Raw genomic sequence first — 16,133 nt, forward strand, 5'->3', positions numbered from 1 at the left:
AAAGCATTGTACCAGGTGCTGCTATATTATCTGTGGAGTGAGATGAGGAGCTCTGACGGCTTCTCAGGCAAGAACTCGGGGGAAATTTTTTTTTAGTAACAGCACCATTGTCTAAGTCAGGTCCTATGCTTTTGCACTTCACTTTTTTAAAGACACAGTTAGCTGACTCATAAATAATTAAATATAAAGAATCATCTGCTATTTTGTGCACAATATATTTTTTCCAGTGACCAAAATATTAACGTCTACTCTCTCTGGCATTGGTTTTTGAGTATCACAGTATTTGAGAAATTCAATTATTAATCAGAAGGTTGTGTGTACAACACACATCCAGAAATAGAATAGAACTTGCTAATTTTAAAGAACATTTTATGAAACACTGAACCATGTCTGCTCCCAAATTACCTAGGAACCAAAAATACAGCCATGCCTTTAAAACTCAGGATCATTCTTCTTTGAATAAAGATGTTAACTCCTTACAATCAAACAGCCTTTGTTAAAAGTAACCATAAATACCACTATACCGTGTAATGAAAGTTACAGTACAATTAAATAAATAAAAGTTTTAATTTATATTCCCATTACACTTCCTTGAGGATATACCCTTTTCAACTTTATTGGACTTAGGTATTATTCAACTCTGTAACAGCAACCAACACATTTAGAAACCAACTCTTCAGATGGATACTAGCCACATATGCAGTTAATTCATTTAATAAGCATTTACTGTGCATATGTGCTGGATATTGTTCTAGATACTAGGAATTCAAGCAAAGATGTTGTAGAGGAGACAAGCAGGTAACAGTTAAATACAGTCAGTGTGGCACGTGCTCTATTGAAGTTCCTCAGGAGGGTACCTGATCAGATGTGAGCAGTCAGGAAGCCTTCCTAGTCTTGAAGAAACAGCAGAAACTAAACGGTTTGAAAAACCATGCTAAGCTAATCCACAGTGAGCTAATTATAAAGAAAAAAATTCCATTCAACAAGCAGTCTTTTTTTGACTTTGACCCCCACAGGCAGTCCCTATGGAAGATACCATTAACAGCAAATACCCTATTCATCTACAGGCCTATAATCTAATTAAGCTAGTAAACACACATTTTAGATGATGCTTTATCAGCAGAAAACTTGTGATCAAGCCCTCGATTGCCACTTGCTAACTGCATGATTTGGGACATTAGTGTCTCATCATCTGTATCATGTACATTAATAGCATATATGTCACATGTTACGGCAAAGATGAAATAATGCTACTAAAGCACTTAGGCCAACCTGGAGAACTCAGAAAAAATGAGCTATCACAAAAGCCTCATTAGCACGGTTAATCTTACAGTTGAGTGTGCAAATATTCAAAAGAGCAAGCAACCATTTTCAAAGTTGGTTATTTTTTTAAAGATTTAGAAGAGACAGTGAGGTTTGAGCTCACACTTGAAGGCTAAATGAAAAAAGTTCTATATGGTAGAATGAATGAGTGAGTGAGTGAAGTTGCTCAGTCATGTCCGACTCTTTGCGACCCCGTGGACTGTAGCCCCCCAGGCTCCTCCATCCATGGGATTCTCCAGGCAAGAGTACTGGAGTGGGTTGCCATTTCCGGTAGAATGAATAGCAAAAGTCAAAATAACAGTGATTTGTCCAGAGGATAATGAGAAGACTCAATTTTGACTCTGAGTAAAGTTTGCTTAAGGAAATAGAAGTAGGACTTGAAAGGTAAGCTGGTGCCAGGTTACAAAACTCCTTCAAACAAGCTTGAGCTTTGTCCTATACATGATGGGGACTGAAAGTTTTTGTTCAGTACAGTCTGATGACCAAAAGCAGTAGTTTATAAGAAAAACTGGAAAGGGGGAGACAAGTTAGACAAACTAGTTGTGACTACAGTACCGCTGCATGGCAATGAGTCAATTAAAACCCACATTGGAGCAGTGACAAGCAGAAAGACGGAGACAAGAAGCATTCTGAAGAATAAATAAACAAAGCATAGTCACTGAACGCAAATACTGGCCATAGTCTTTCTAAAAAAATGTTATCAGGCCACATTTTCCTAAGAGTACTTAAGTCTCTGAATTCAACCTGTGAAATTCCAGAGACATGCTGATTCTTCCAGATAGTTTAACAGCTGATAAGGGTATTTTGCTCACCATAAGCATTAAATCAGTGTTGGTGATCATAACACTGTGATCTGTACTTGTACACTCATGCGCATGCCAGCATTATTCACACTAGCCAAAAGGTGGAAGCTACCCAGATGTTTACCAATGGATGAATGGATAAACAAATGTGATATATACATAAATTATGATACTATTCAATCCGAAAAAGAAATAGAATTCTGATTCATGCTACAATATGGATGAAACTTAAAGATATCATGGTAAGTGAAGTAAGCTAAGCACAAATGAACAAATAACACTATGATTCCACTTACAAGAGGTCCTTGCATGTGTGCATGGTAAGCCGCTTTAGTCGTGTTTGACTTTTTGCAATGCTATTGACTGTAGCCCACCAGCATCCTCTGTCCACGGGATTCTCCAGGCAAGAATACTGGGTTGCCATGCCCTCCTCCATGGGATCTTCCCGATCCAGGGATCAAACCCACATCTCCTGTGGCTCCTACATTGCAGGCAGATTCTTTACTGCTGAGCCAAGAGGTCCCTGCTGCTGCTGCTGCTGCATTGCTTTAGTCGTGTCCGACTCTGCAACCCCATAGACGGCAGCCTACCAGGCTCCCCTGTCCCTGGGATTCTCCAGGCAAGAACACTGGAGTGGGTTGCCATTTCTTTCTCCAATGCAAGAGGTCCCTAGAGTTATCAAATTCATAGAGACAGAAAGTATAATAGTAGTTGCTATGGGCTTAGGGAAAGGAAAATGGGGAGTTATTGTTCAATGGGTACAGAGTTTAATTTTACATCTGACCTAGAGACAGATATTAGTGATAGTTGCACAACAATGTGAACACACTTAATACCACTTAACCGTATATTTGCTGCTGCTGCTGCTAAGTCACTTCAGTCGTGTCTGACTCTGTGCGACCCCATAGATGGCAGCCCACCAGGCTCCGCCGTCCCTGGGATTCTCCAGGCAAGAACACTGGAGTGGGTTGCCATTTCCTTCTCCAATGCATGAAAGGGAAAAGTGAAAGTGAAGTCGCTCAGTCACGCCTGACTCTTAGCAACCCCATGGACTGCAGCCTACCAGGCTTCTCCGTCCATGGGATTTTCCAGGCAACAGTACTGGAGTGGGGTGCCAGTGCCTTCTCTGACCATATATTTAAGAATGTTTAAAATGAGTATCACTCAGTCATGAAAAGCAATGTAACAATGCCATTTGCAGCAATGTGGATGGACCTAGAAATAATCATACTAAGTGAAATAAGCTAAAATGAGAAAGACACATATCATATGATATCAATTATATGTGGAATCTAAAACATGATATAAATGAATTTATTTACAAAATAGAGGTAGACACACAGAAAACAAATTTATGGTTACCAAAGGGGAAGACTGCTACTGCTACTGCTAAGTCTCTTCAGTCGTGTCCGGCGCTGTGCAACCCCATAGATGGCAGCCCACCAGGCTCCCCCATCCCTGGGATTCTCAAGACAAGAGTACTGGAGTGGGTTGCCATTTCCTTCTCCAATGCATGAAAGTGAAAAGTCAAAGTGAAGTCGCTCAGTCATGTCTGACTCTTAACGACCCCTTGGACTGCATGCAGCCTACCAGGCTCCTCCGTCCATGGGATTTTCCAGGCAAGAGTACTGGAGTGGGGTGCTATTGCCTTCTCCAAAGGGGAAGAGGGGAGGGATAAATAAGGAATTTGGATTAAAATATACACACTACTACATATAAAACAGATAATCAACCATGACCTACCTTATAGCACAGGAAACTATAATTGTAATAACCTATAATGGAAAAGAATATCTCTCTCGCTCTTTGTCTCCCTCTCTCTCTCTCTCTCTCTCTCTATATATATATATATACACACACACACACACACATACATACATACATATATAGAAAGTGATTCGTGATTCATATATATATGAAAGTGAAAGTAAAAGTGTTAGTCATCCAGTCTTGTCCAACTCTTTGTGACCCCATAGACTATAGCCCGCCAGACTCCTCTGTCCATGGATTTCTCCAGGCAAGAATACTGGAGTGGGTTGCCATTCCCTTCTCCAGGGGATCTTCCTGGCCTGAGAATCAAACTCAAGTCTCCTGGATTGCAGGCAAATTCTTTACTATCTGAGTCACCAGGGAAGCCTACATAAATAATAAACATATATGGCAGAAAGTGAAGAACTAAAGAGCCTCTTGATGAAAGTGAAAGAGGAGAGTGAAAAAGTTGGCTTAAAGCTCAACATTCAGAAAACTAAGATCATGGCATCTGGTCCCATCACTTCCTGGCAAATAGATGGGGCAACAGTGGAAACAGTGGCTGACTTTATTTTTTTGGGCTCCAAAATCACTGCAGATGGTGACTGCAGCCATGAAATTAAAAGACGCTTACTCCTTGGAAAGAAAGGTATGACCAACCTAGACAGCATATTAAAAAGCAGAGACATTACTTTGTCAACAAAGGTCCGTCTAGTCAAGGCTATGGTTTTTCCAGTGGTCATGTATGGATGTGAGAGTTGGAGTATACAGAAAGCTGAGTGCCGAAGAATTGATGCTTTTGAACTGTGGTATTGGAGAAGACTCTTGAGAGTCCGTTGGACTGCAAGGAGATCCAACCAGTCCATCCTAAAGGAGATCAGCCTGGGTGTTCATTGGAAGGACTGATATTGAAGCTGAAACTCCAATACTTTGGCCACCTGATGTGAAGAGCTGACTTATTGGAAAAGACCCTGATGCTGGGAAAGATTGAGGGCAGGAGGAGAAGGGGATGACAGAGGATGAGATGGCTAGATGGCATCACTGACTTAATGTACATGGGTTTGGGTGGACTCCGAGAATTGGTGATGGACAGGGAAGCCTGGCGTGCTGTGGTTCATGGGGTCGCAGAGTCGGACATGATTGAGCGACTGAACTGAACTGAATATATATATATGTATATATATATATAAACTGAATCACTTTATTATACACATGAAACAAATGCAACATTGTAAATCAATTATATTTGGATTTAAAAAATTTTAAAAGAATGATTAAAATGGGAAATTTTGCATTACCTATATTTTACTACAATAAAAAGTAATAATGTATATCTAATGCCCTGAGAAAAAGCATGCTCGCTCAAAACAAGAGAAAAGTAAAGCCTGCCAACCCACTTAGCCTAACTACTCAGCCAAAAGAGATACCCATCCTTCTCCAGACACCATTAGTTGGCTTGTCCAACTGAAGAAATGAAGGGGACAAAATGTCAACCATCATCTGTATCAAAATGATAATGGTAGTACAATGGCACATGCCTCCCTGCTTCTCAACTGCCCTGGTCTGACACTAAAGGAAAAAAGAAGTGACTTCATCAGTCAAAGCAATCCTTCACCTTGGTACTTCCACTTAGTGACAAATTCCCTGGGGAAAGGAAAAGTAACTTGCCTATCTCTGTGCCCTTAACTCCAGAGCTATAACAAATGCTCCATAGACACATTCATGAATTCTGAGGGACTGCTGCTGCTGCTAAGTCGCTTCAGTCGTGTCTGACTGTGTGTGACCCCATAGACAGCAACCCACCAGGCTCCCCCGTCCCTGGGATTCTCCAGGCAAGAATACTGGAGTGGGTTGCCATTTCCTTCTCCAGTGCATGAAAGTGAAAAGTGAAAGTGAAGTCACTCAGTCGTGTCCGACTCTTAGTGACCCCATGGACTGCAGCCCACCAGGCTCCATGGGATTTTCCAGGCAAGAGTACTGGAGTGGGGTGCCATTGCCTTCTCCGTCTGAGGGACTAGAATTGCTTAATATACTTCTATCAATTAAAGTTTTCCCAAGTGAATACTATGCGCAGCACTATACTAAATGGAATGCAAACACAGAAGATAAGATATGGTCCCTGCCTTTTAAGATCATGTAATCTACTTGTGTGGAGAAGGAAATGGCAACCCACTCCAGTGTTCTTGCCTGGAGAACCCCAGGGATGGGGCTGCCTGGTGGGCTGCCGTCTATAGGGTCGCACAGAGCTGGACATGACTGAAGCAACTTAGCAGCAGCAGCAGCAATTTACTTGTGGGAACAAGAATCATACAATGATATAATAATGAACAATACAAGACAGTATATAATTAGGTGCTAAATTGTGTAGTCCAATTATAAGTACTCTAGGAGGTCATAATGGAGAAGGCAATGGCAACGCACTCCAGTACTCTTGCCTGGAAAATCCCATGGATGGAGGAGCCTGGTGGGCTGCAGTCCACGGGGTCGCTAAGAGTCGGACATGACTGAGCGACTTCACTTTCACTTTTCCTTTCATGCATTGGAGAAGGAAATGGCAACCCACTCCAGTATTCTTGCCTGGAGAATCCCAGGGACGGGGGAGCCTGGCGGGCTGCCGTCTATGGGGTCGCACAGAGTCAGACACGATTGCAGTGACTTAGCAGCAGCAGCACGAGGTCATAAACATGTCTAACACCCTGTTGAAATGAACAGTGGGTCAGGAAATCTTTACTCATTGCCCACTTGAAGGAGTAGCAGAGACATCTATAAAATGAACTGAAGGCTTATAAAAATATCATATTTAATTTTGTTTGCAATACACTTCCTCTACCAAATAATTCCTTTTGTGACTTTTTTCTTCCACATTTTCCTTTTTTCTCAGCCTTGTTTAACAGTAATTATAAAGTACTCAAAGGAAAATAAATAAATATGCCAACAGCCATTTGAAAGAATGTGTAAATTACTGTGAAACACAGGTACTCAATAAAAAATTAGTAGATTAGTAAATTCAGCCTTTGTAAAAATAAGCTTTTCATTCAAAGCTTAATTTGTTCAGACAAAGCCAAGAAGAAATAAGTATACAGACTTCCCCCCATCTCATATGAGGGTTAATGAGATCCAAGGACAATTGTATTTATTTAGCATCAGAATTCAGACCATCTGCTTAAAGAAATAAGAATTTCACAACACTTTACATGTCATAGATCAAAACAGACTTTGTTTCTATGAAGACTCAAACTGTGAATGTATATATCTTTTTTTCTGGCCAACCTCAAACATTAAAAGTTGCATGGCTATGTAGTTTAAGCAGTGAGCTGAAGAAGCAAGGCTTTAAATTCTGTTTCCTAGGCTGCCAGTGACTATAATCTCTCTCCATCACTTTCTTTATCCGTTCTCCCTAAGTAGCAATCAGACATATTCTGCTCCATCAGAATTGCATAAATACAAAGCTATCTGGTATTTCTCAGTCAACTATCAACCCTACATAAATCTGGCAAGACTTGAGGGTACTTTGGGTAATATACTGCTGTATAACAAACTCACTCATGATTTTGTGGGTCAGGAATTAACAAGTGCTCAACTTCATGGTCGGAGAAGGCAATGGCACCCCACTCCAGTACTCTTGCCTGGAAAATCCCATGGACGGAGGAGCCTGGTAGGCTGTAGTCCATAGGGTCGCTAAGAGTCGGACAAGACTGAGCGACTTCACTTTCATTTTTCACTTTCATGCATTGGAGAAGGAAATGGCAACCCACTCGTGTTCTTGCCTGGAGAATCCCAGGGACGGGGAAGTCTGGTGGGCTGCCGTCTATGGGGTCGCACAGAGTCAGACACGACTGACACGACTTAGCAGCAGCAGCAGCAGCAACTTAGTGGTTCATCTCATCCACCTGGTGCAAACTAGTAACTGAGGCCAGAGGATCAATATTCAAGATGGTTTCCTCACTTAAATGTATTGCACCTCTCTGGTACTTCAATTCTGTCTGTTTCTTCTGCTCAATCTCACTACCCCCTCTTTCTCTCTTCCCTCCTGCCCTTCTCCCTCTCTGTCTTTCTCTCCACTTGGTATGTCATCCTCCAGGAAGGGCAAGGACTAGGGTAAGGAAACAAGAGGTGCCTTGGGCACAAAATTTAAGGAGGCACAAATTCCCAAGTGCTGCCACCGTACTTACTGAACCTTGAGAATGAGTGCCTTCTTAAGAGTGACTCTCCCAGTGTGCAAAATTTAAGGAGGTGCTCACTCTCAATATTGTTCAAGTACACCTGAGAGACAGCATCTCCTTAAATTTTGCACCCGAGAAAACCCACTTGCCTCAACTCACGGTCCTCCTCTAGGGCCTCCCCATATGGATCAGAAATACCAAACTGAGACACATCAAGCATGGTGATCTCAGGGAAGACCACCTATGTCATAACTATGGGAGTTAAAGCTGCTGGGCCAAGGAAAGTCTTTGCATATAACTGGGTGGTATCACTTTCACCTATTCTATTGGTCAGTCAGTCAGTGACTCTGCCTGTGTTCATGGGTAAAGAAACAGACACCAACTACTGATAAGGTTTAAGGCAGTCTCGTTACAGAAGAGCAAGTGGTATAAGGACAATTTTGGAGCTACCTTTGGAAAATACACTCTTCTCCATCTTCCTTGATAAACTTCCCTTCATGTTATTCCTGGAACATTGCAACTAATTAATATCCTAGCTGCTAAACTTCATTTTCAATTCAGTATACTGAAGCATACTGCTTGCTACCAGACCTTCCTTTACTAACTATGCTGCTGCTAAGTCGTGTCAGTCGTGTCCGACTCTGTGCGACCCCATAGACGGCAGCCCACCAGGCTCCTCCGTCCCTGGGATTCTCCAGGCAAGAACACTGGAGTGGGTTGCCATTTCCTTCTCCAAAGCATGAAAGTGAAAGTGAAGTCGCTCAGTCATGTCCGACTCTTCACAACCCCATGAACTGCAGCCTACCAGGCTCCTCCGTCCATGGGAGTTTCCAAGCAAGAGTACTGGAGTGGGTTGCCACTGCCTTCTCCGACTCTTGCTTAAAATTTACAGCAATTTCACTGGCTTACAAATAAAACCTAGTCTTCAATCTATCATTTAAAGTGCTCCCTGATTTAGTGCTGTCTCACCTGTTGTGGGTTAAACTGTGTTCCCAAAAAGATACATTCAAACACTAACCCTTAGTACTAGTAAATATGACTTTATTGGGGGTGGGGGGGAATGTCTTAACATGTAAGCGAGTTACAATGAGATTATGCTGGATTAGTTCAGTTCAGTCACTCAGTTGTGTCTGATTCTTTGCGACCCCATGGACTACAGCATGCCAGGCCTCCCTGTCCATCACCAACTCCCAGAGTTTACTCAAACTCATGTCCATTGAGTCAGTGATGCCTTCCAACCATCTCATCCTCTGTTGTCCCCTTCTCATCCCTTTCTCCTCCTGCATTCAATCTTTCCCAGCATCAGGGTCTCTTCCAATGAGTCAGTTCTTTGCATCAGGTGGCCAAAGTATTGGAGTATCAGCTTCAGCATCAGTCCTTCCAATGAATATCCAGGACTAATTTCCTTTAGGATGGACTGGTTGGATCTCCTAGCTGTCCAAGGGACTCTCAAGAGTCTTCTCCAACACCACGGTTAAAAGCATCAATTCTTTGGCACTCAGCTTTCTTTATAGTCCAACCCTCACATCCACACACGATTATAGGAAAAACCATAGCTTTGACTAGACGGACCTTTGTTGTAATGTCTCTGCCTTTTAATATGCCGTCTAGGTTGGCCATAGCTTTTCTTCCAAAGAGCTGCAGTCACCATCTACAATGATTTTGGAGCCCAAAAAAATAGTCTATCACTGTTTCCATTGTTTCCTCATCTATTTGCCATGAAGTGATGAGACCAGATGCCATGATCTTAGTTTTCTGAATGCTGAGTTTTAAGTCAACTTCTGCACTCTCCTCTTTCACTTTCATCAAGAGGCTCTTTACTTCTTCTTAGATTGGGTCCTAATCCAATGACTGGTGCCTTTGTAAGAAAAGGAGAGAGAGATCTGGACAGACACAAGGAGAGACAGGAAAGAAAGCCACATGAAAACACAATCAGACAGGAACAATGCACCTACAAACCAAGGAATGCCTAGGAGCCATCAAAGCTGGGAGGAAACAAGGAAGGATTCTTCCATGGAGCCTCCAGAGAGAGCATGGCTTTACCAACACCTTGATTTTGGATTTCTGGCCTCCTGGCTAGGAAAGAACAAATCTCTGTTGTTTTAAGCCACAAAGTTTGTGGTAATTTGTTATGGCAGTCCTAGGAAACTAACACACTGCCCCTCCAATTCTAATCCACACTGCTTCCAAACACTCCCCCTTATTTAAGTAGAGTTTTCTTCCCTCTCCCCGCCTTCCAAATAATTATTGCATCTCTCTTTGTCCTGTCCTTTCACTAAAAGGACTTCCCTGTAGCTCAAACGGTAAAGAATCTGCCTGCAATGCAGGAGACCTGGGTTTGATCCCAGGGTTGGGAAGATCCTCTGGAGAAGGCAATGGCAACCCACTCCAATATTCTTGCCTGGAGAATCCCATGGACAGAGAAGCCTGGCAGGCTACAGCTCGTGGGGTCACAAAGAGTTGGACATGACTGAGCAACTAACATTTCACTTCCACTAAAATGACTAAAGCAGTGTATGCACCTATAAATCGTCACTGAGTTATAATTGGCATCTTGTGGCATTCTGCTAGGCAAGGCTACTTGTCCCAAACACTGAGTTAGAGTACACCTGGTATAAAGAGAATTTCACTTCAATAAAAATGTTGAGAAGATACCAAGTTTTTTTAGTAAAGTGCTTAGAGTTATAAGTAGAACAATTCTTTCCCTGTCATGTTCTTTGTTCACCAAAAAATAAATAAAATAAAAAGTTTCAGTGAGAGAGTAATTTATAGAAACAGACCATGCAAAACTATAGAAATCCTTCCTCGGCTGGTCAGAAATCTCTTCAGTTCAGTTCACTTCAGTCACTCGGTCGTGTCCGACTCTTTGCGACCCCATGAATCACAGCACGCCAGGCCTCCCTGTCCATCACCAACTCCCAGAGTTCACTCAAACTCACGTCCATCGAGTCAGTGATGCCATCCACCCATCTCATCCTCTGTCGTCCCCTTCCCCTCCTGCCCCCAATCCCTCCCAGCATCAGAGTCTTTTCCAATGAGTCAACCCTTCGCATGAGGTAGCCAAAGTACTGGAGTTTCAGCTTCAGCATCATTCCCTCCAAAGAAATCCCAGGGCTGATCTCCTTCAGAATGGACTGGTTGGATCTCCTTGCAGTCCAAGGGACTCTCAAGAGTCTTCTCCAACACCACTCTGTCAGAAAATGTATGAACAACAGTGGCTTTAATCAACTGGACCAAAAATGCCTTCCAAATAATAATTCAATAACCCAGAATTCAGGTTGCCTCATTATAATTCCCATTTGGAATGTCACATAGAATATATGAGAAGCACTTCAAGAAATTAAGAAGGTCATTTATCCTTTTCCCCAAAATACCTTACATGGCAACTTGTGCAAAATAAATACAGTACTTTTGAATAGTTACACATTGATCACTCAGGGAGATTTCAGGGACAGAATCTGGAATGCAGGAAGTAATCATACTGTGTATCCTGCAATGGTCGGACTACATCTGGAGCCCTGAATACCCAGTGGCTACCACAACTTTGGGCTTCCCAGGTGGTGCTAGTGGTAAAGAACCTGCCTGTCAATGCAAGAGACATAAGAGATGCAGGTTTGATCCCTGGGTTGGAAGGATCCCCTGGAGAAGGAAATGGCAACCCACTCCAGTATTCTGGAGAACTCCATGGAGAGAGGAGCCTGGCAGGCTACAGGCCATAGGGCCCCAAAGACTTGAACATGACTGAAGCAGCTTAGCACACACCGCACTTTTAGAGGTAAGTAAATGACCTGGAAGGCACTCATGGGAGTGAGAAAGATGATGAAGAAGAGGCTTGAGAAATAGCAGGATACAGTGATGTTTAATTTGAAGAATTAAGAAAAAAGAAAGTTAATTATCTTAATAAGAGAGATATTTATATTACAGAATCTGACATTTTTTGTGACCCAAAGAGTAAAGCTAACACCAATAAATGAAAGTTACAGGAAGACAAATTTTGAATGGTCATAAGAGAGATTCCTAAAAATCAAGCTAGTAATTGTGAATTGTCCTTGGAAATGTTCGTGCAAAGAGCTGTAACTACTTGACAATAGTAACTTACTTATCTTTAGAGCACTAGTGCACAGAATATATACTTTCATGTAATAACTAATATATACTTGATAAAGAGGAATTCAAACAGTCCCTTCTTAAACCTAGGATTCCAGGATTTTAGGATTCCAAAAGAAACATAACTGTGAGACACTATTTTCCTTTCAATAGGTCATATTATCATAATTTTCTTTATGCTGGATGTGTACAACTCAAGAAAATAAAAAAGGACACCAAGCATGTCAGTAAGGACATCCTAGGTAATACCACAGAATAGTAAGTATAAAATGTGAAACACTTAACAAGCTCAAAGATTCAAATATACATATTTACACATACATTTAATCCCTCTAAAATTCCTCTTAATCAAAGCAAAAGTGAGCTGCAACTTATCAAAGCTTTATCACACACATTAAACTAAGTACTTTTGTATTCATTCAAAAACATTTATTGAATGCTGATGATATGCCAGACATGTCTAGTACTATCAACCAATTTAGTGAGGTAGGTATTAATATCTTCACTTGAAGGCCAAAGGAGTTACGTAACTTGTCCAAGTTCAGGCCACCACTACCCTATACAGAGGATTTGCACACACACAAAAAAGTACCTCTTCCTCAAGACTCTTCACTTCCATTTGTCAGAAAATGTATCATAATATACTAATTCTATTAGAACAAGAAAACATATTACCTTCTGCCATAAAATTGTCTTAATAAATATTCAAATTGATAAGTCTATGACCTGATGGCTCAGCAGTAAAGAATCTGCCTGCAATGCAGGAGATGTAGGTTCAATCCCTGGGTTAGGAAGAGCCCCTGGAGAAGGAAACGGCAACCCACTATGGTATTCTTGCCTGGGAAAACCCATGGACAAACGAGCCTGGCAGGCTACAGACCATAGGGTCACAAAGAGTCGAACACGATTTTAAGCTACTTAGCAGCATGATATAAAGTTTGCACCTTTCATGGGTTTCTTTGTGCAGTGAACAATTTACTTAATGGTCAATCCCATACGATATCTAATAAATGCAGCACCAGGGATTTTACTCCAGGGTACTACTATTAACTCCCACCCTAAATGGGAATCATTAAGAATCTCATGTGAATTACATAATCCTCTGGCTGCATATGATCGTTGCCTCCTTTCAGCATTGTTTCATACTCAAAGCACTTATAAATATGTATTTATGGACATAAACCCCTGAATACATAGAAAGCTACAAATGCTGGATGAATGAGAAGGGTTTCTCAGAAAGACCATCATTAGCATCTCCCAAACAAGAACTGTTTCTCCAAAGCCTGGTTTTACCCACCAGGCAAATTGGAAAATATTAAGATGAATATAAAATATTTGTTCTCATAAATATCAAGCAAATGACCTGAAGATCTTAATTATCACAAAAATGATTTTAATCAGATTCCACTAAGAAGGAATCTTAGTTCTTCAGATCAAAGTCAAGTCAAAGTGCTTCAGATCAATATTCTGTCAAGTTCTGAAAGATTTTTCAGAAACAAGGGATTTAACAAAAAGATTTTGCTTTTTCCTAGAGGAAGATATCTCAGAGTGTAAAACAGTCTTAATATCCAATAAAAATAAACACGTCTTTAGAAAGAACAATGTATGTTTATGTGGTGCTTTAATTCATCCAAATCTCCCTTGTTGGGTCTCTATCAGGTTTCAAGTTTTGTGTCAGATGCTGAGAACATGCGGATGATCAAATCCAGACCACGCACTACTCTCATTCCAGCAGGCAAAATTGTGGTAAGTGCTACAATAGAGATCTAGACAAAATGTAATAGACCCACTTGCTCTTGCCTTGATTTGTTCTCCATACACGATTTCTTGGAATTTAGGTAAATAAACCTCACAAAATTTTAAGTATGCTCTAAAATGAACGTGAAGGCCAATCACTGTCATCGTATCTGGCACACAGTAAATATATAATAGATGTAGAACGAATAAATAAATCAACTTTCCAGATTACAAATTAGAGTTGGGCCACAAGCAAACATTCCCATCAATTATAAAATAAGTGTTCATGAATACAAAATATTTTTAAATAACCAAAGCCTAAGGCAATTTGAATTGAGAGAAGAGACCATTTAAATATAAACCTCATACTACCTAGCCTAAAACATAAGATAAATTATTTCCTATGTCTTAGTCTATTTAACGATATATTTTCAACATCTCAGCAGCACATTCATTTTTATTTTCAAAGTTATGTCAGCTATTTTTTTTTTCCTAAATCCCAACCATATCTGTCAATCTGGTTTTGGTAAGAGTGATTAATTATGAGGAGGTCTAATAATTTCCATTGTTTTCAGTCATCCAGACAGAGAAGATCTGGGATTAAAGGCAAAAGAGAGAGAGAGAGATACACGGGCAGATTCCTTGCTGTATAGAAGGGATCTATATTCACGAATTCCAACTTTTCAGGTGGGTAATTTGAGGTTTGTATCTTCATCGGTTTAACCACTCCATCCGGTACTAACCAAACGTCCCCAAAGACATTTCACTGAATTACAAACAAAACGCTATCCACCTTACTCACTTTTTCTTCTAATTCTGTGCTTTTGGACTTCTTTTTATTCGTCTCACATTCTGTTAAAAATAACTTGAGGATGGGAACACAGTCTATGCTATCTCCTTCATCAGCACCTAGCCGGGCACCTTATGCAATGAAGCACTTACAAAATGCCTTGGGATAATATTACTAGACACGAAGCCACCGCACGTATCAAACTCGGAGGTTAGCACTTTCTAACATGCTTTCAGGCAATGCCTGATGTAAAGAAGAATCACAAAATACTAAATTAAAAGAGGCCTTTACGCTGTTTAAAATACAGTTCTTACCACCACCACCACCACCACGAGAAAATAGTTCCAAACTTTCCACGCATAGTTAATGCTCCTCCGCTCACACGCTCCAGCCGAGGACTGTGCGCCTGCGCCCTAGGGGGTGGTACCTTTGCACCTGGCTGCTGCTGCCGTTGCTGATGCTAAGTCGCTTCAGTCTTGTCCGACTCTGTGCGACCCCATAGATGGCAGCCCACCAGGCTCCGCCGTCCCTGGGATTCTCCAGGCAAGAATACTGGAGCGGGTTGCCATTTCCTTCTCCAATGCATGAAAGTGAAAAGTGAAAGTGAAGTTGCTCAGTCGTGTCCGACTCTTCGCCACCCCATGGACTGTAGCCTACCAGACTCCTCCATCCATGGGATTTTCCAGGCAAGAGTACTGGAGTGGGTTGCCATTGCCTTCTCCATTGCACCTGGCCTTACCCTCAATTTCTCTTTCCCCGCCACCTGCAGCTTCCTGATCCTTGCTTGCGCAGGGGTCTGAGGTGGCCAAGCTGTCAAGAGAAGGGCCCGAGTGGGCTCTTGGAGGGCCCAAGATTGTCCATAGCCACAGAGGGGAAAAAATGGTGGAAAATTCAACGCTGCCATTTGCAGAAAGAGCATTCTATGGTTTTCTCCGTTAAGCTCCCAATTTTGGTGCACACTCTGTCTCGGATGGGCTTTTATTCCTGAATCTTGAAATTATTCGGCAGTTCCATTACTACCTCCTTGTTACCATAGTAATCCATTATATACTCTTATTTGGAATAAACATGACGAGTCAACTGCATTCATGTTATCACAGATAACATTGCTAAAAATCAACAGCAGAAGAAATGCCAAGAGGCCATCCAGTATTAGAAGATATACCTATTAGTGAAGTAAACTAAATATTCCTTCTTGTAACCAAAGAACTTCACACCAAAAACTGAATTGTAGGTAGACTAACACCAAGCATTTATTATTTTTGACATAGTAATCCCTTATGATTATACAGTGGAAGTGAGAACTAGATTTAAGGGACTAGATCTGATAGAGTGCCTGATGAACTATGGACTGAGGTTCGTGACATTGTGCAGGAGACAGGGATCAAGACCATCCCCATGGAAAAGAAATGCAAAAAAGCAAAATGGCTGTCTGGGGAGGCCTTACAAATAGCTGTGAAA

At 41.4% G+C, this 16,133-nt stretch overlaps 1 pseudogene; it reads left to right on the forward strand.

Annotated features, from left to right (window-relative positions):
* The first annotated feature begins 15,551 nt into the window (after positions 1-15,551).
* LOC112584500 lies at positions 15,552-15,899 on the forward strand (annotated as a pseudogene).
* The last annotated feature ends 234 nt before the right edge of the window (positions 15,900-16,133 follow it).

Source organism: Bubalus bubalis, chromosome 1 (assembly GCF_019923935.1).
Source record: "Bubalus bubalis isolate 160015118507 breed Murrah chromosome 1, NDDB_SH_1, whole genome shotgun sequence".
Taxonomy (NCBI): domain Eukaryota; kingdom Metazoa; phylum Chordata; class Mammalia; order Artiodactyla; family Bovidae; genus Bubalus; species Bubalus bubalis.